The sequence below is a fragment of the Lampris incognitus genome, chromosome 3, assembly GCF_029633865.1.
Source record: "Lampris incognitus isolate fLamInc1 chromosome 3, fLamInc1.hap2, whole genome shotgun sequence".
Taxonomy (NCBI): domain Eukaryota; kingdom Metazoa; phylum Chordata; class Actinopteri; order Lampriformes; family Lampridae; genus Lampris; species Lampris incognitus.
In genome coordinates, this window is record NC_079213.1 from 22,756,878 (window position 1) to 22,777,461 (window position 20,584).

Sequence of the window (20,584 nt, forward strand, 5' to 3'; positions counted from 1 at the left end):
GCCACTTACCTCCTCAGCGATGGCACTCGGTGGCACTCCAGTCGTCTACGGAAGGTGTCAGCTCCACCACACACAGCTGGTGACACAACCTTAGCCATTCCCTCGGCATGGCGAGATGCCCCGGGGCTTCATGCAGCTCCTACACGGGCCCCAGACATTCCTGGGCCTCAGCTTCCCCTGCCTTCTCCCTCCTCACCTCGGCCTGCCCAGCCTCAGGCCGCCCCGCGACCTGTTCGCATACGTTTACGCCCTGGCCACCTAGAGCAGTGGTTCTCAACCTTTTTGCGGTCCTGGACCCCCTGCGTATTTTTGATCTACCCCGAGGACCCCTCCACCTGATCTTGGGGGAGGGGGGTTGCAATTTCATAGAAACAGTAGAAACTGCATTTTAAATTGCATTATAGCATTTATTCACTCTTCGGGGCAAAAATAAGAGCTTTCAGTTGTAACTTAGATATAGTTAACAAAACAGAATTCTTATGCAGTAACTTTCAGATATATGTAACAAAACAGAATATGTATTCAGTAACTTTCAGATATATGTAACAACAGAATTTTTATGCAGTAACTTTTAACAATGCAAACGGGAGCGAGATCTCTTATTAAAATACAATAAATTACACTTGTGAAACAGATGTAATTAGAGAAAAAAGTCCTGTTACCCTTTATAGTTTAGGTAGATAAAGGTCTCAGTCACATTTGAGTAAAATAATCCTATTTCTATAAATGTCATAGGATCTTTTTTTAAAGATATTTTATTTTCACGGACCCCTTGCAATTACACCACTGACCACTAGGGATCCGCGGACCCCCGGTTGAGAAACACTGACCTAGAGGACTTTGTGTCAACCTTTCATGTTTGAAATCCTGCCGGGGGGGGGGGGTGTTATGTCTGCACACATCGACAGTGCTGCATTTGATTTGGTGCTGTTCTATTGTGCTGGGATCGATTGGTGATGCCTGCGGGTTCTGGGTTGTTTGATCGGGTCTGCCTGTGATGCTGTGTCAGTCTAAATAAAGAATGCAACGTAGCGGTTGTGTCGAGCGACAGCGCTGTGTCCTGACGTGATTTCTAAATACAATAGGGTCGAGCAGAAAAGAGTAAATCAGTCATGATTGACCAATATCTGGACGGTAAACACAATTTTACTTGTGTGCAGTTATGACTGTGCGTAAAGATTACCAAAACACTCATCCGCCGTGATCGTGTAGAGGTCAGTACTCTGCGTTGTGGCCGCAGCAACCCAGGGTCGTGTCCGGGCCACAGCAGTGGATGTCACCAAGTTTGAGCTCGGCAAGAGCAGTTATTTCTGTGTCCTCGTGGGGGCAAATTTCTAATAAAACATTTAGGAATCATGTTTTCCTTGTACTAAATGCTATTTTGCCACTGCAAGCGACAACTTGATGTAACATCAAGGTACCATCGAGGTACAACATAAAATCTAAAAGTATATTGTCCCAGGCAGGATATGTGTGCGTAATATGAAGGAATGGAATTGAACAGATGTCATCACATAATGTGGGCTAGTGGCGTAATGGATAATGTGATAAAAGAAAGAAAAAAGAATAATGGGTCTGACTAGGCTCAGAAAATTCTAGGTTCGACTCCTGGCTAGCTTGTTTTAGATCAGGGGTCGGGAACCTTTTTGACTGGGAGAGCCATAAAAGCCAAATATTTCTAAATATATTTCATTGAGAGCCATATAGTATTTTTAACGTATAATAAATTAAATATGTCTTACTTTTAATGCGACTTCTGGTGCTGCATGGTTTTGCTGATGGCCTTGTAGTCTGGTTCATACGTGGTGAGGTTGAGCTTCATGCAGGCGTTGAGGCTTCCATCAGTTAAACGTGAGCGTAGGTTGGTCTTAATGTTCCTCATATGCGAGAAAGACTGTTCACATGCATATGTAGAGCCAAACATGGTCAATACGGCAATACTCACACGCTGCATTGTGTGGTATGTCACAGGAAGCTCGTTCCAAGTTTTAAGAATCAGCTGGTCTTCAGGTTGAAGATTTTTAATTTCTGTCCACTTGTGTTCCCTCGCCAGCTCTGCTCGCTGTCGCGCAAGACTTTCCAACTCTCCATTAAGTGACTTGAACTTACTCATCCACATGTCTGATGCCTTCAGGTCAGCAACTTCCAGCTCAAAGTCTCCGATAGAGACCCCGGGGATGCATGTCAGGTCGATTTTGTCCACTGCACACTCATGTGGATGAGTGATGAACTTGAAAAGACCAGTGCGCGCACGAAATTCTCCAAAACGTGCTTTGAATGACTGCAGGAGATTGAACGTAAAGCCAGCTAGCTGCTGGAGATCCAGATGTTGAGTGGAGTCACTTGCTAAGCATGCATCTCTAAATTGTTGCAGTCTTTCAAAGTGCAGAAGACGACCTGTTTCAATGTCCCTGAGAAAGACTTCCAGCTTGCTTTCAAATGCAAACACTGCTTGTTGAAGGGATGAGATTGTATTTTCAATACCTTGCATTTTCACATTGAGCTGGTTCAGATGGCCAGTTATGTCCACGAGATAGTGAAACTGCAGGAGCCAGTCAGTGTTGTCTAGCTCAGGATGCTTGACGCCTTTCATTTCAAGAAAAGTCCGGATTTCACTCAGGCAAGCTGCAAAACGGCTGAGCACCTTCCCCCTTGACAACCAACGCACGTTGCTGTGTAAAAGCAGACCGGGATAATGATTCCCAACTTCTTCTAACAGAGCTTTAAACTGGCGATCATTTAAAGCTCGGGCAACAATAAAGTTGACCACTCGAATGACCAGAGACATCACCTCGCCAAGCTCCTGGCCACACGTCTGAGCGCAAAGCGCCTCCTGGTGCAGGATGCAATGAAAACTTAGGATGGCTCTCTTTTCATGTTCACGGAGAAGCGCTACAAATCCTTTGTTCTTCCCCAACATACAGGGTGCACCATCAGTACAGACAGAAATAAGTTTATCCATCGGTAGTTTTTTTTCTTTAGCAAACTCCATGAAAGACATGAATAAATCCTCTCCTCTTGTTGTCCCTTTCATTGGCAAAACAGCCAAGCTTTCCTCACGCAGTGTGTCACCTGCAGCATACCTGGCAATGATACTGCACTGAGATAGATGGCTAACGTCTGTTGACTCATCTAACGCGAGAGAAAAGTATGTCCCGGCGTTTATGTCCTTAATTTGTGTTTCCTCGACTTGATTTGCCATCATGATGCTACGATCGTGCACAGTTCTTGCTGACAGGGGCATGTCTTTTATTCGTTTGATTATCTTGTCTTTATTTGGGAAGTCATCAAACAGTTCATTGGCCACATCAAGCATGAATGTTTTGGCATACTCGCCATCTGTGAATGACTTTCCATTCCTTACTATTGCCAAAGCCCCCGCAAAGCTAGCGGAATTCCCGTCACCTTGCTTGGTCCAAACACGTAGTTGCTGCTGACTCGTCTGCACTCTCCGCTGTAGCTCCTCGCATGCCCTTTTCCTGCTGTCCCCCGCTGGATATTTCGATGCAAATGAAGCATGGTGCGTATCGAAGTGCCGCTTTATATTTGACCGTTTCATCGATGCAATTTTATCATTGCATATTAGACATACCGCAGATCCTGCTCTCTCCACAAATGCAAATTCCTCTGTCCACGCAGCCTGGAATGCACGGTAATCATCGTCTTTTTTTCTTTTCGCCATCTTTTCCGTTACAAGGATTGAAGCGGATAAACTAGTTGGCTATCTGATAAAATTGATTTCTTCACCTTTACAATGACCCGGACATGCTCGCGAGCCATTGGTTCCCGACCCGACCCACGGGTGACCCGTGACCCGTGAAATTTATCTTCAAAACTAATTTCTGTTTACTTTAAAATGACACAGTATTATTAAGAAATATCACAAGTATTTTAAAATCAGTTCCAAACTGATTTTTTTGAAAAAAAAATAATTTTCAACTCAAAATTGTCTGGGAGCCATATGCCGTCACCGGAAGAGCCATATATGGCTCGCGAGCCATAGGTTCCCGACCGCTGTTTTAGATGGTAGAAACCAGGTTTCCTCTCTGACTGATGACTCCCCATGACTTCAGTTTACCTGCAGTTGAGTTGTGGAGGTAAGAAATATGTGGTTGTGGTATGTGTGTGTCAAATATTTTTCATAGAGTTTCACCAAAGCTTAAAGTACCTCGCTAAACATGTTTTAAAGTTGAAAAATACTCTGAGATGACTAATATATTGTTTAACATGGCTTTCCCACGTAAAAATTAAGAATAAAGAAAAACTCAAAAGGGATCAGAAGCTCAGCTACATTTTGTCCCTCATTGAGAAATTCAGGATCTATGAATATGCAAATATCACAGGCCTCATGTCCCACCCACCCCGCGGCTTGCTCTAGGTTGACTGGTGAAAGAACGGTGCGCATCAAGATGGTTAGCGTTAGAACAAACTTCAGGGCGAGTCATCCATATATGTTTGAGTCTCATTCAGACTCAAACATGCATCAAAATTGAGGACTAGCATCCATCCATCCATCCATTATCTGAACCGCTTACCCTGTTCTCAGGGTCGCTGGAGCCTACCCCAACAGTCATTTGGCGGCAGGCGGGGAGACACTGTGGACAGGCCACCAGGCCATCACACAGGGCGGCGACTAGCAGATGTATCAAGCAGATGTGACACATACAATAATAGCTGGTACAATGCTACAGTATGTTCACATAAACAAGTTGCCGAAAGATATAGTCCATCTGCCTGAAATTTTTACATTTCACGTAAAATCTGTTAATATTGAAAGCCAACCAGTTTTGCCAGGGAATTGGTTCATTGGCAGTAGTCTAACATTCAAAACCGCCGGGACGTCAGGGCGAGGTGGCCCTCAGTGCACTTCGGTTTCAGAGAGAGACTGAGACTTTCTTGGTAACATGTGCTGTGCGGTATGAGGTTTCTGTGGCCTTCACATTCATTCATTTATTAAACTCCTCCACTATACTCTCCTCTAACCTTGAAACGCCTCAAGGTTCCTTGGCAAAATGGCCACGAGCTTTGTCGCTGTCTCGCTATTCATAGCTCAACAGGGATCCTGTAAAGCCTAAATTGAAGTTTACTGCATTTTGTCTCGCCCCCTGTGGTCACTACAGTTTCAGGCTCCTGCTAGTGTTGAAAGTCCCTCCATCTTGATATCTCAGTGCTTGTGGAGGTGATAAATAGCTACATAGTTCATTATCAGACTAAGCAAAGTTTCTGGCAAATAGAACTTGTGTGAACAACAAAGAGACTTTGAAGCGGTGCTGGTAAAAAATGTGCACGCATGCATTTCCCGATCAGTACTGGCCAAGGTGGCTGCAAACACACATTGGGTCTGTACTATCCACCTGCGTCCCGCAGAAGACTACAATCCACGCCCACTTTGATAGTAACGTTGCCACTACAATCCGCGCCCACCACAAGTAACGTCACCACTACAATCCACGCCCACCACCCACTAGGGTTAGGGTTAGGATTAGGGATAATTACCGTTCCGCATTTGTGACAGACTGTTACTGTGCTATACAAATAAAATTAGTAAAAAAAAAAAAACCTAAACAAAACACTTCACTTATCAAAACGTCTAACCTTTCCACGATCCTCCATTTTCACAACTAAACATTTAAAACATCCCGCTTCATCTTCTTCTTCGCTGGTGTCGTCTTCTATTATGGCGGTTAGCAAACAATTTATGGTGCATTACCGCCACCTTTTGGATGAATTCTCCGTTCTTGGTGCGATTTGGAAAAGTACAAGTTACACCTCCTGCTACAAGTTACGCCCCTTTCTTGCAGTCCGCAGACAAACCCTTCTCCCCTGGGTAGCAGTGTAGGTTTCAGTCCCATGTGGTCTAGCGGTAGGGATTCCTGGTTTTCACCCAGGCGGCCCGGGTTCAACTCCCGGTATGGAAATGTAATTTAGTCCACATAGGCCAATGACACTTAGTGCCATATTTAGATTTAAAATCTGATATTTCACCTGTCAAGTAGGTAGTCTCCTTGGCTTTTATAGACAGCTCGGTTATAAAATAAAGCTTGTTTGAATATCTCTGAATTTGGGTGATTGTTGAGAATATGAGCGACAAGGATACTATGAAGTGGTGCTGGTAAAAATGTAGAGCCCATTATCAAGCGTTGTTTCCAAATGTGTATCGTTAAGCCCTTAGGACAGTCACTGGCAGGTTGCAGGTGATATGCTGGTGTGACAGATGGAATAATGTTCATTACCAGCATTTTCATGTTATATTTTATCTTTTTTGTTGTCCGCTGCAACAGTTTGAGAACAGTAATTCCTGTATTTCCATGTTTTGTGGCGATAATGTCTCCCTAACACCAGCAGTACCGTGTAGTTGTAGTTACCAGAGGATTCCAGCAGGGGGAGTATAGAGCTGTGGCGCTACGTTAAGGGACACCTCGCCTTCCTCCCCTCAGTCATTACAAACGTGACCAGAGGGAAGTTTGTGTCCGTGTATCGGTAATACAAATCCTCCCTTTTCAGGTATGAGTCCCTTCAGATAAACAGTTTATGTTCACAGGTGTGTTAGTTAAATGTGCTTATGTGCGCTAAAAATAATCAGTATTATGGTATGTCCGTGTATTGTGGAGTAATGAAGTTAATTGCATGGCGACAAATAAGCTAACCATGCTAATGTAATGCTAATCTAATGTAATGCTAACCTCATGTAATGCTAACCGCACTGTCGTCTGTAGAGCAGTGTGGAAGGAAAACCATACAGCGGGCACTGGTTTGTAGACTGTTTGCCGAAATGTCTATTATTAATTCAGTGGACTACTAGTGTTGTAGCTTATAAAGTATGAGTTTGTGTTAACAGTACAACATAAATGAGCTGAGTTACCGCAGTTTATTTGGGAATTACTGCAGTATGTTTTGATTGTATGTGGTTGCTGTATTAACATTTGATTCATTACAATGTGATCAGAGGAAAGTCTGTGTCTGTTTATCTGTAATACAGATACTCCCTTTTCAGGGCTTTTACACTGGCACTTGGTCACCTGGGTTCTATCAACTATTGTCTTCATTCATGACATGTCAAGCAGAAAGGGATACATCATTCATGATGAGCCAATACCTGGAGGGTAATTTTCTTGTGTGCAGTTATGAGTGTGTGCAAAGATTACCAAACCACTCACCCGCCATGATCGTAGACGTTAGGTTTCCGTGGCCTTCACTTTCACTCATTTACTAAACTTCTCCACTATACTCTCCTCTAACCTTGAAACGCCCCAAGGTTCCTTGGCAAAATGGCAACAAGCTTTGTCGCTATCTTGCTATGCATAGCTCAGCAGGGATCCCTTAAAGGCTGAATTGAAGTTTACTAAATTCCTCCACTATACTCTCCTCTATTCTTGAAATGCCTCAAGTTTCCTTGGCAAAATGGCCAGGAGCTTTGTCGCAATCTCGCTATTCATAGCTCACCATATCTCGACCACACTTTGGTTGTGGCGTATCAGGGGATCCTGTAAAGCCTAAATTGAAGTTTACTGCATTTTGTCTCGCCATCTGTGGTTGCTACAGGTTCAGGCTCCTGCTAGTGTTGAAAGTTCCTCCATTTTAATATCTCAGTGCTAGGGATGCCCCCCGAAACCCGGTTCTAAACGGGAACCGGTTCTAAATTAGTAAAAACCGGAGCATTTTTAAGATCCGACGTTTTCGGTTCTGCTATCGGTAGTCGGTAGGTACTCGAGAAATCATGGAGTGAGATTTATATTGTGGCAATTGTGTTTTTCGAGGAATTTAAACGTCGCGAACATAATCTTGTTCGCCGTTTTCTCCATCTCTCTGTCTCTCTCTCTTACTGCGCGAGGGGCGGGGCTGTGCTGTGCTCCACACACTCGCTGACACACGCACAGACAGCTCTGCTCAAGGGCTCATCATGGCGGAAAGAACTAAACGTTCAAAAGTTTGGGTATATTTTTCAAAAGTCGATGACAACAACGCTCGTTGCCACAAGTGCAACAAATCATTTGCCAGTAAGGGTGGTGTAACGGGGGCAGTCCTATGCTGTTCTATGCTGGTCAGCCTGCTGCATGCCCGTCACTCTCATCATTAGCTCTGCGTTGTGTTCTAGTTGGGTGGGGCCCCAGGTGTTGTGGGGGGCCCTCAGTCTCTCATCATCATCATCATCATGATCAAGGAGGGGGGACACACAGGACTCTATTTGGCCCACCTTGCCATTTATTTTGGTTTCAAACCCTTCGACAAACGTCCAGTCCTCCAGCGGGAGCGGTGTTTCTTACGGACGTGGGGGTCGAAGTTCAACCACTGCCCGGACTTCACTCGTGTGCGTTAGAAGGAGAAACCGTCCACGGGACTCCGATGTAAGAAAGGATAAACAAGTATTTTATCCCACAGCTTGCAGTATCTTCTTACAGGGATACTCAAGGTTACGTTCTCCTCAACCAGCAAAACTGTGCTACGGTAAGAAACACGCGTGGCTCGGCTCGATCGCTGCTTGAGACTCCTCCCACAAAACAAAAATGGCCTCTCCCGCGTTCCCTCTTCCGTGTACCCACAAGACCTCTCTCTTAAAGCGACAGTACACGTATATGACGGTCGTTGTAAAACATACATAAAAGTAAATAATGACATAAAATAAAATGTAGTAAACACAAATAATAGCACACAGACAGGATTTGGTGATATTTCATACTCAAACAAAATAAAATAAAACATTAATTTTAACCTGGTTACAGTGGCAATACAAGCAATCTGTCGAAACATCTTTTGTCGAAACATGGTATTAATCTGAAGAAATGCGGAGTTTTCGACTGCTTTGCTCGTAATGTTCCATCCACATCCACGGCAGGTAAGCCGTATGAGCCATAGATACGGAGTTAGCTAGGCTAATAACGAATTATTACGAATAGGCCAATAAATAAAATATAATTGCTTAGCTAATTGTTTAGCTACAAATATATAAGCCATAGATACGGAGTTAGCTAGGCTAATAATGAATTATTACGAATAGACTAATAAATAAAATATAATTGCTTAGCTAATTGTTTAGCTACAAATATATAAGCCATAGATATGGAGTTAGCTAGGCTAATAACAAATTATTACGAATAGACTATTAAATAAAATATAATTGCTTAGCTAATTGTTTAGCTTCAAATATTTGAAAGATTTCACAACTTTTTGTAGATTGTCAGGCTGAGGCTGCAGCCACCATGTCCCAGCCCACCCCTCCTCCCTCTACCACCACCGGTCCCAGCCAAGCCCAAAGTCCCTTCACGCTAGCAGCTAGTGGAAGGATGACGGAGGATAGGGTGAACGAGTGTCACAGGGCTGTGACCCAGTTTGTTGTCAAAGGCCTGCACCCCTTCTCTACAGTGGAGTCCAAGGGCTTTAGGTAACAACTAATCAGTCAGTGTATATTGAGTTTTTTTTAATACATAGTTGTCAAAAAGGGGAGCAGCTTTGTTATATGTTATTGAAGCAGTTATTCCCACCACTCCACACAAATTTACAATAATTCAATCCTTTCTTTACTTTAGGGAGATGACCAATGCTCTCAACTGCAAATATACCACTCCCTGCAGGAATGTCCTCAGTAACACACTGATTCCTGCCTGGTATAATGTTGAAAAGGCCAATGTTATCGCAGAGCTTAAAGATGTGCCAAAGTTAGCCATTACAACTGATGGGTGGACCAGCTTAACTCAGGACCACTACCTCACGGTTACAGCACATTACACAAGCCAAGGCAGTGTGAAACAAACGGTGCTTAAAACCAGAGCTGTTTACCAGGCACAAACAGGAGATGTAGTGGCAGAGGAGATCACAGAAATTCTTGAAAGAATTTAGCATAGAAGTTGGCAAGATTGTAGCAGTGACAGTCGACAATGCTGCTAATATGGATGTTGCCATAAGGAAACTCCATGTCCTGAAGATCGGATGCTTTGCTCACACACTGAACATAGCAGCACACAAAATCTATCAGATCAGTGCCATTGATGGGTGGGCAGGAAGAATCAGGGCAGTGGTTGTCTGGATGAAGATGTCATCCATGGCTAAAACAGTCCTGAAAGAAAAGCAGCAGCTCCTAGGTAAGAAGCCAGTTCAACCTATTAAAGCATTTTTTTAAAATTCCCAATCAAATTTTAATTAATTTAATTATATATTCAAGTGTGCTGTGATGAAAATTTTGTTTGTTTCAGACCTTCCCCAACACACAATGATCCTTGATGTGAAAACAAGGTGGAATTCTCTCTTCCTTATGGTAGAAAGATTCATGGAGCAATACCCAGCAATCCAAGCTGCATCCATGGACCCACGACTCAGGAAACAAATGGAAAAGGACAAATTGGGCCGGCTGAAAGATGAGGATTTCCAGAAGGCTGAGGAGTTTGTACAACTCATGCGTGTCATGTACACATCCACCCTGTGCGTCTCCAGTGAACAAACTCCCACCTGTGGCCAAATCCTCCCAATCCTCAGGAAACTTGAAGACCATTTCACAGTGCAGGAGGAAGACACACTGTTTGTGTTGAGCATTAAAGAGAAGGTTTGGGGGAATCTCTCTGGACGTTACCAGGAAGACACCATCCAGGCCTTCCTACTCGAGGCGACAGTGATGGACCCCAGGTTCAAAGGGAAGATGGAGAGTGATGCCACCTGGGACCGGTTGAGGGAGGCAGCTCTAGCAGAGGAGGAGGGCCACACAGAGGAGCAGGGCCACACAGAGGAGCAGGACCACACAGACACAGACCAGCAGCAACAGGAGTCAGAAGAAGTAGGAAAGGAGGAGACAGCCACTCCACTCTACAAACCAAGGAATGCCTTGGAGGAGCTGTTTGCTGATGAAGACATGGAGCTGCGGACCACCATGCGGCAGAACACCTTGTCCGTCAGTGAACGAGTTGATCACGAACTCCAACTCTACAAAGGCCTGCCTTCCATCCCCATGTCAGAATCCCCTGCTTTGTAGTGGTGGGAAAAGAGAGGTACTCTGCCCTTGCTGACACAGCTTGCAACCACCTACCTCTGTGCCCAAGCCTCCTCCACCCCCAGTGAGAGGGTCTTCTCTACAGCCGGGGACACTATAAGTCAGGAGAGATCACGACTCCTGCCGGAGAAGGCAGATATGTTGATTTTTCTGCAGAAGAACTGTTAGGATAATGTTCTAGGTTCTTGTTTGTTTGAACTTCCGTTAGCCTTTTGCTGTAAAAATTTATTTTTAATATTTTTTTTCTTTAACTTTATCTACTTTTATTTTTTATCTTATTTGTTGTTGTTGAATGTTGATTATAAAGTCTATAATTCAGACGCATTTAAAACATTGCTGCTGCTGTTGCTGCTGAATAAATAATATTTGTTTATATTTATATAAAGTTATATAATAGAATAATAAAGCAATGTCGATTCTGTTCTTAATTAAGTGTCTTTTTTTCTTGCATAATAATCAAAAAGAACCAATAAGAGTATCGATAAAGTACCGAACCGATAAGCAGTACCGATAAGAGTAGTAGTATCGATAAAATCCTAACGATACCCATCCCTACTTAGGAAAGTCACTGGCAATGATAGATGGAAGCACTATTGAAGGATATGCTACGTGTGTTTCTTGAGACTGAGATTTGTGTAAGGAAATACAAAAAGATTACATGAATTTCCTGATCAGCACCGGCCAAGTTGTCTGCAGGCACACACTGACTGAGTGGCAGTGTAGATTTCAGTCCCATATGGTCTAACGGTTAGGATTCCTGGTTTTCACCCAGGCGGCCCAGGTTCAACTCGCGGTATGAGAATGTAATTTAGTCCCCATAGGCTAATGATACTTACTCAGTGCCATATGTAGATATAAAATCTGCCAAGTAGGTCGTCTCCTTGGCTTTTATGGACAGCTCGATTTTAAAATAAGGCTTATTTGAATATCTCTCCCCTGTGCCTACGACCCTCATGTTGAAACACAGGGCTAATGAAGATTCTTAATGGAGGTTCTGTGCATACCCTCCTTTTTGGAAATGATTCTCTCCCATTCGTCAAAGGCTCATATAGAGCTCCAAATCTATTGTACGCTCAGGGCTTGTCTTCGCAAACTTGGGAAAATGGGTCGGAAAACCTCAGCTTGTTGCGGGGTGATATGCTGGCACTTGGTCACCTGGCTTCTATCAACTATTCTCTTCATTCATGAAGTGTCGAGCAGAAAAGGGTAAATCAGTCATGATTAGCTAATAACTGGATGGTAAACACAATTTTACTTGTGTGCAGTTATGACTATGTGTAAAGATTACCAAACAACTCACCCGCCGTGATCGTATAGAGGTCAGTACTCTGCGTTGTGGCCGCAGCAACCCCGGTTGGAGTCCGGGTCACGGCAGTGGATGTTGTCAAGTTTGAGCTCGGCAAGAGCAGTTATTTCTGCGTCCCCTTAGGAGCAAATTTCTAATAAAACATTTAAGAACCATGTTTTCCATGTACTAAATGCTATTTTGCCACTGCAAGTGACAACTTGATGTAACGTCAAGGTACCATCGAGGTACAGCATAAAATCTAAAAGTATATTGTCCCAGGCAGGATGTGTGTGTGTGTGTAATATGAAGGAATGGAATTGAAGAGATGTACTCGCATACTGTGGGCTAGTGGCGTAATGGATAATGCAATAAAGGAAAGAAAAAAAAGAATAATGGGTCTGACTAGGGTCAGAGGATTCTAGGTTTGACTCCTGGCTAGTTTGTTTTAGATGATAGAAACCATTTCTAAGTTACCTGTCTGACCGCTGACTCCTCAAAACGTCAGTTTACCTGCAGTTGAGTTGAGGAGGTGAGAAATATGTAGTTGTGTATGATAAATGTTTTTTTATAGAGAATTTTACCAAAGCTTAAAGTACCCCTCCAGACATGTTTTATAATTCAAAAATATCCTAGGATGATTATTACGTTGTTTAACATGGCTTCCCCACATAAAAAGTAAGAATAAAGAAAAACTCTCAAAAGGGACTGGAAGCTCAGCTACACTTTGTCTCTCATTGAGAAATTCAAAATCTATAAATATGCAAATATCACAGGCCTCACGTCCCGCCCACCACCCTGCTTGCTCTAGGTTGACCGGTGAGAGAACGGTGTGCATCAAGATGGTTGGCATTAGAAAAACTTTGGGGAGATTCAGCCGTACATGTTTGAGCCTCAGTCAGATCCAGACTCGGACTCAGTTCTGCACCAAAATCAGTGACTAGTATCCATCCATCCATCCATTATCTGAACCACTTATCCTCCTCTCAGGGTCACGGCGATGCTGGAGCCTACCGCAGGAGTCATTGGGCAGTAGGCGGGGAGACACCCTGGACAGGTCGCCAGGCCATCACACAGGGTGGCGACTAGCAGATGTATCAAAATGGTAAGTGAAGTTAGCATCTTTTATTTTTTTATGTGGTTTCTTAGTTTGTAACAGGCAGTGGCTGACACAGCAGTGGTTGTGACACATACAATAATACCTGGTAAGATGTTTCAGTATGTTAACTTAAAAAAGTTTACATAAAGATATATTCTGTCTGCCTGAAATTTTTACATTTTACGTAGCCAACCAGGTTTTCCTGGGAATTGGCTCATTGGCAATGGTTTGAAATTCAAAACCGCTGGGATGTCAGGGCGAGGTGGCCCTCAGTGCACTTCAGTTTCAAAGAGACTGGGACTTTCTTGGTAACATGTGCTGCACAGTATGAAGTTTCCGTGGCCTTCACATTCATTCATTTACTAAACTCCTCCACTATACTCTCCTCTAACCTTGGATCACCTCAAGGTTCCTTGGCAAAATGGCCATAAGCTTTGTCGCTATCTCGCTATGCATAGCTCAACAGGGATTCTGTAAAGTCTAAATTGAAGTTTACTGCATTTTGTCTCACCCCCTGTGGTCACTACAGTTTCAGGTTCCTGCTAGTGTTGAAAGTCCCTCCATCTTGACATCTCAGTGCTTGTGGAGGTGATAGATAGCCTCATAGTTCATTATCAGACTAAGCAAAGTTTCTGGTAAATAGAACTTCTGTGAACAACAAAGATACTTCGAAGCGGTGCTGGTAAAAATGTGCATGCATGCATTTCCCAATCAGTACTGGCCAAGTTGGCTGCAGACACACTGGGTGGCAGTGTAGATTTCAGTCCCATATGGTCTAGCGGTTAGGATTCCTGGTTTTCACCCAGGCGGCCTGGGTTCAACTCCCGGTATGGGAATGTAATTTCGTCCCCATAGGCCAATGACTCTTACTCAGTGCCATATTTAGATTTAAAATCTGACCTTTCACCTGTAGAGTAGGTTGTTCTCCTTGGCTTTTATAGACAGCTCGATTTTAAAATAAAGCTTGTTTGAATATCTCTGAATTTGCGTGATTGTTGAGAATATGACCAACAAGGAGACTTTGAAGCGGTGCTGGTAAAAATCTTGAGCCCATTATCAAGCGTTGTTTCCAAAGATGTATTGTTAATCCCTTAGGACAGTTGATTAGGCAGGTTGTGGGTGATATGCTGGTGTGACAGATGGAATAATGTTCATTACCAGCATTTTCATGTTATATTTTATCTTGTGTTTGAAATGTTTGTTGTTAGCTGCAGCAGTTTGATAACAGTAATTCCTTTATTTCCATGTTTTGTGTTGATAATGTCTCCCTAACACCAGCAGTACTGATCAGGGCTCCAGCAGGGGGAGTGTAGCGCTGTTGAGCTACGTTTAAGGGGACACCTCACGTCCTCCCCTCGGTCATTACAGGTGTGACCAGAGGCAAGTTTGTGTCCGTGTATCTGTAATACAAACACTCCCTTATCAGGTGTGAGTTCCTTCAGATAAACAGTTCATGTTCCCAGGTGTGTTAGTTAAATGTGTATGTGCGCTCTGGAACGTATCGGTATTATGGTATGTCCCTGTATTGTGGAGTAATGAATTTAATTACTTGACGATGAATAAGCTAATGATTCTAACTGCGTGTAACGCTAACGATGACGAATAAGCAAACCATGCTAACCTCATGTAATGCTAACCGCTCTGTCGTCTGTAAAGCAGTGTGGAAGAAAAACCATACAGCGGGCACTGTGGTTTGTAGACTGTTTGCTGAAATGTCTATTATTAATTCAGTGGGCTGTTAGTGTTGTAGCTTATGAAGTATGGGTTTGTGTTACCAGTACAACATAAATGAGCTGAGTTACCGCAATTTATTTTGTGAATTGCTGCAGTATGTTTAGATTGTATGTTGTTTCTGTATTAAGATTTGAGTCATTACAATGTGACCAGAGGAAAATTTGTGTTCATGTATCTGTAATACAAATACTCCCTTTTCAGGGCTTTTACACTGGCACTTGGTCACCTGGCTTCTATCAACTATTTTCTTCATTCATGACATTTCAAGCAGAAAGGGGTAAATCAGGCATGATTAATGTCTAATGTCGTTTCTTTTGTTTCAAGTACATGACAGAAATGACAATACATTTTTCTTGATTCTTGATGATTAGCCAATATCTAGAGGATAATTCTCTTGTGTGCAGTTATGAGTAGGTGCAAAGATTGCCAAGTCACTCACCCGCCGTGATCGTATAGAGGTTAGTACTCTGCGTTGTGGCCGCAGCAACCCGGGTTCGAATCCGGGTCACGGCAGTGGATGTCGCCAATTTTCAGCTCGGCAGGAGCAGCTATTTCTGTGTCCTGTTGGGAGCAAATTTACCGGAAAATACTTAAGAACAATTTTTTTCCCCCGTGTACTAAAGGCTATTGTGCCGATGCAAGTGACAGGTTGATGTAACATCAAGGTACCAACTAGCTACCACATAACAGCTAAAAGTATATTGTCCCAGGCAGGATGTGTGTGTGTAATATGAAGGAATGGAATTGTACAGATGTAACCACATACTGTGGGATAGTGGCGTAATAGACAATGTGATAAAAGAAAAAAATGTATAATGCGTCTGACTACGGGTCAAAAGAGTCTAGGTTCGACTCCTGCCTGGCTTGTTTTAGACGGTAGAAACCGTGTCTTAAGTTCTCTGATGGATGACTCCCCATAATGTCAGCTTACCTTCAGTTGAGTTGTGGAGGTAAGAAATATGTAGTTGTGTTATGCATCTGGTAGATTTTTTTCATAGAGAATTTCACCAAAGCTTAAAGTACTCCACCACACATATTTGAAAGTATAAAAATACTCTGAGATGACTAAGATATTATTTAACACCAATGATACTTCATCAGTGCAATATGTATTTAAAATCTGAAGTTTCACCTGTCAAATGAGTAATCACCTTGGCTTTTATACACAGCTGAAGTTTAAAATAAAGCTTTTTTGAATATCTGTCCACCGTGCCTAATGACCCTCATATTGAAATGCGGGGCTAATTAAGATTCTCATTGGAGGTTCTGCGTATGCCCTCTTTTTTTTTTTTTGGAAATAATTCTCTCCGGTTCACCAAAGGCTCATACAGAGCTCTAAAGCTCTATTTGTACGCTCAGGGCTGGTCTCGGCAAACTTGGAAAAATGAGTCAGAAAACCTCAGCTTTTGCGGGTGATATGCTGGCACTTGGTAACCTGGGTTCTATCAACTATTCTCTTGTCAGCCATGATTAGCCAATATCTGGAGGGTAAATACCTTTTTTGTGTGCCGTTATGAGTATGTGCAAGGATTGCCAAGCCACTCACCCGCCGTGATCGTATAGAGGTTAGTACTCTGCGTTGTGGCCGCAGTAACCCCGGTTCGAATCCGGGTCACGGCAGTGGATGTTGCCAAGTTTCGGCTTGGCAAGAGCAAGTATTTCTGTGTCCTCTTGCGAGCAAATTTATTGTAAAACACTTCAGAACGATTTTTCTGTGTACTAAATGTTATTGTGCTGCTGCAAGTGACAGGGTGATGTAACATAAAGATACCATCAAGTGACTACATAACTAAAAGTATATTGTCCCAGGCAGGATGTGTGTGCATAATATGAAGGAATGGAATTGAACAGATGTAACCACATACTGTGGGCTAGTGGCATAATGGATAACGCAATAAAAGAAAAAAATGGATAATGTGTCTGACTACAGGTCAGAGCATTCTAGGTTTGACTCCTGGCTAGCTTGTTTTAGATGATAGAACTCGTGTCTAAATTGTGTCTCTGACTGATGATTCCCCATAACAGTTGAGTTGTGGAGGTAAGAAATATGTTCTTGTGTTAGGCATCTGGTAAGTGTTTTTTAAAAAGCATTTCAGTTAAGCTTAAAGTACCTCTCCAGACTTTTAAAGTGTAAAAACACTAGATGACTAAGATATTGTCTAACATGGTTTTCCCACATAAAAAAGTAAGAATAAAGGAAGATTCTGAAAAGGGGCTGGAAGCTCAGCTACACTTTCTCCAACGTTGAGAAATTCAGGATCTATGAATATGCAAATATGACAGGCCTCGCGCCCCGCCACCACCATTGCTTATGTGGTGGCCAGTGATACAGAGAACTTGCAAAAAAAACTCAATGAGACGAGGAGCCTTCAAAATAAGACTTTTATTGACGAATCAACAAAGTCTGAGTCAGGTCTGCAGAGTGACTGAAAATCAGACAAAAGCCTCCCTGTCTTTATACCATTTACAAATCTAGTGAACAATCTACTTGCGTCAGTCAATGTCCTGCTGTTAATCAGGGACCTTGTTGATCAGGACATGTTGGCCTCTCTATCGATGTAAGGATGACGTTAGGATGTCTTCAGTCCTCCCCCTTTGACAATCTAATGGTTGTCTTGATATGCTACTACTACTGCTGCTACTGTTTTCTGCATAATAATGGTTACACTTACGTAATGGAATGTCACTTATCATACTTTTGGGCATAAACAAGTTTATCTTCTGCTGATGTTATGTCCTGGTTATATGGCCTTGTGCTCCTTGCCACACTTGTTTGTCACTCTAGTCACATGAAATAACGGATACCCACATGTGCCCTTGCATACTACCATATGTTTTTGCATACTACCATACCCTCAATGCACTTAATGTTTTAGAGAGAGACTTGGACTTTCTCTGTCACATGTACTGTGCTGTATGAGGTTTCTGTGGCCTTCACATTCATTCATTTACTAAAATCCTCCAGTAGACTCTCCTCTAACCTGGAAACGGCTCAAGGTTCACTGGCAAAATGGCCATGAGCTTTGTCGCTATCTCGCTATTCATACCTCATCAGGGATCCTGTAAAGCCTAAATTGAAGTTTATTCATGTTCATTAAATTGAAGTTTACTTCAATTTAGTCACTACCGTTTCAAGCTCCTGCTAGTGTTGAAAGTCCCTCCATCTTGATATTTCAATGCATGTGGAGATGATAAATAGCTACAAAGTTTATTATCAGACTAAGCAAAGTTTCTTGCAAATAGAACTTGTGTGTTTGCTGAGAAGATGAGCAACAAAGAGACTTTGAAGCAGTGTTGGGAAAAAAATATGGTGATCTTTATCAGGTGTTGTTTCCAAAGGTGTATCGTTAAGCCCTTAGGACAGCCACTGGCAATGATAGATGGAAGCACTCTTGAAGAATATCCTAAGTGTGTTTCTTGAGACTGAGACATGTGTAAGGAAATACAAAAAGATTACATGCATTTCCCGATCAGCACTGGCCAAGTTGGCTGCAGACACACACTGGGTGGCAGTGTAGACTTCAGTCCCATATGGTCTAGCGGTTAGGATTCCTGGTTTTCACCCAGGCGGCCCGGGTTCAACTCCCGGTGTGGGAATGTAATTTAGTTCCCATAGGCCAATGATACTTACTCAGTGCCATATGTAGATTTAAAATCTGACCTTTCACCTGTCAAGTGGGTAGTCTCCTTGGCTTTTATAGACAGCTTGTTGTTTACATATGACATCACGAAGTACAGATGGAGGGCAGGAAGTGATTTTCTACATAGGAAGCACTATCACAAACTTTCGAAATGCCTATGTTTGGCATCATTAACTGAGAAACCACAAGGAATTTTTATTGAGTACCATAAGTTGTTGTTCATGAGAGGGGAAAAAATGCAAGAAATTGACCGAAAATGCCGTAAAAAATGGCTTGCGAACCATCGTCTGCGGTCGGGAGGAGCAGAGTCAGATAACGCGCATGTGTGCAGTGACCACTTCGTCAAAAAAATTACTCTTCATAAAATAAGGATCATGTCCAACATATCTTACTTTCTGTTTATACCTTTCTCTCATATCATCTAAACTAGCACAGTTTGGGCTAAACTAGCTCCATCTCGTCCATTCTACTTTTCGCTTCCTGCCCTCCATCTGAATCTCACGCATCATCAGAATCACATGACTGCAAACAAGCTATTGTAAAATAAAGCTTGTTTGAATATCTCTGTCCACTGTGCCTAACGACCCTCATGTTGAAACACACGGCTAATGAAGATTCTTAATGGTGTTCTGTACATGCCCTCTTCTTTGGAAATAATTCTCTCCCATTCGTCAAAGGCTCATACAGAGCTGCAAAACTCTACTGTACGCTCAGGCCTGGTCTTGGCAAACTTGGAAAAATGGGTCATAAAATCTCAGCTTGTTGCAGTTGATATGCTGGCACTTGGTCACCTGGCTTCTATCAGCTATTCTCTTCATTCATGAAATGTTGAGCAGAAAAGAGTAAATCACTCATGATTAACCAATATCTGGAGAGTAAACACAATTTTTCTTGTGTGCAGTTATGACTGTGTGTAAAGATTACTAAACCACTCATCTGCCTTGATCTTATAGAGGTTAGTATTCTGCGTTGTGGCCGCAGCAACCCCGGTTCGAATCCGGGTCACGGCAGCGACAGGTTGATTTAACATCAAGGTACAATCGAGGTACCATAAAACAACTTAAAGTATATTTTCCCGGGCAGGATGTGTGTGCGTAATGCGATAAAAGAAAAAAATGTATGATGGCTCTGACTACGGGTCAGAAGATTCTAAGTTCGACTCCTGGCTACCTTGTTTTAGATGGTAGAAACCAGGTTTCCTCTCTGGCTAATGACTCCCCATAATGTCAGTTTACCTGCAGTTGAATTGTGGAGGTAAGAAATATGTAGTTGTGTTATGTGTCTGGCAAATATTTGTCATATTTTTACCAAAGCTTAAAGTACCCCACCAGACATATTTTAAAGTTTAAAAATACTCTGAGATGACTAAGATATTGTTTAACATGGCTTTCCCACATAACAAATAAGAATAAAGAAAAACTCTCAAAAGGGGCTGGAAGCTCAGCTACACTTTGTCCCTCATTGAGAAATTCAGGATCTATGAATTTGCAAATATGACAGGCCTCACGTCTCGCCCACCACCGCTGCTTACTCTAGGTTGACCGGTGAAAGAACGGTGCGAATCAAGAGGGTTAGCATTGGAGTAAATTTCGGGGAGATTCAGCCATACATGTTTGAGCCTCAGTCAGACCCAGACTCAGACTCTGTTGTGCACCAAAATTGGCGATTAGCAGATGTGTAAAAATGGTAAGTGAAGTTAGCATCTTTTATTTGTTTATGTTTGTTAACTTTTAACAGGCAGTGACTGACATAGCAGTGGTTGTGAAACGTACAATAATATCTGGTGCGATGTTAGTGTGTTCACATTGTTATTACGTGGTTACATACATGAGGAATAATCAAAGTTTGCA

The 20,584-nt window shown here is 42.7% G+C and overlaps 4 non-coding genes across 4 annotated transcripts; all 4 read left to right on the forward strand.

Annotated features, from left to right (window-relative positions):
• Window positions 1-5,846: 5,846 nt before the first annotated feature.
• On the forward strand, window positions 5,847-5,918 carry trnae-uuc (transfer RNA glutamic acid (anticodon UUC)). The gene has a single exon. It is a non-coding gene; the product is annotated as a tRNA-Glu (tRNA).
• Window positions 5,919-14,123: 8,205 nt separating this feature from the next.
• Window positions 14,124-14,195, forward strand: trnae-uuc (transfer RNA glutamic acid (anticodon UUC)). Its single transcript has one exon. It is a non-coding gene; the product is annotated as a tRNA-Glu (tRNA).
• Window positions 14,196-16,641: 2,446 nt separating this feature from the next.
• On the forward strand, window positions 16,642-16,713 carry trnah-gug (transfer RNA histidin (anticodon GUG)). The gene has a single exon. It is a non-coding gene; the product is annotated as a tRNA-His (tRNA).
• Window positions 16,714-18,618: 1,905 nt separating this feature from the next.
• Window positions 18,619-18,690, forward strand: trnae-uuc (transfer RNA glutamic acid (anticodon UUC)). Its single transcript has one exon. It is a non-coding gene; the product is annotated as a tRNA-Glu (tRNA).
• Window positions 18,691-20,584: the final 1,894 nt, after the last annotated feature.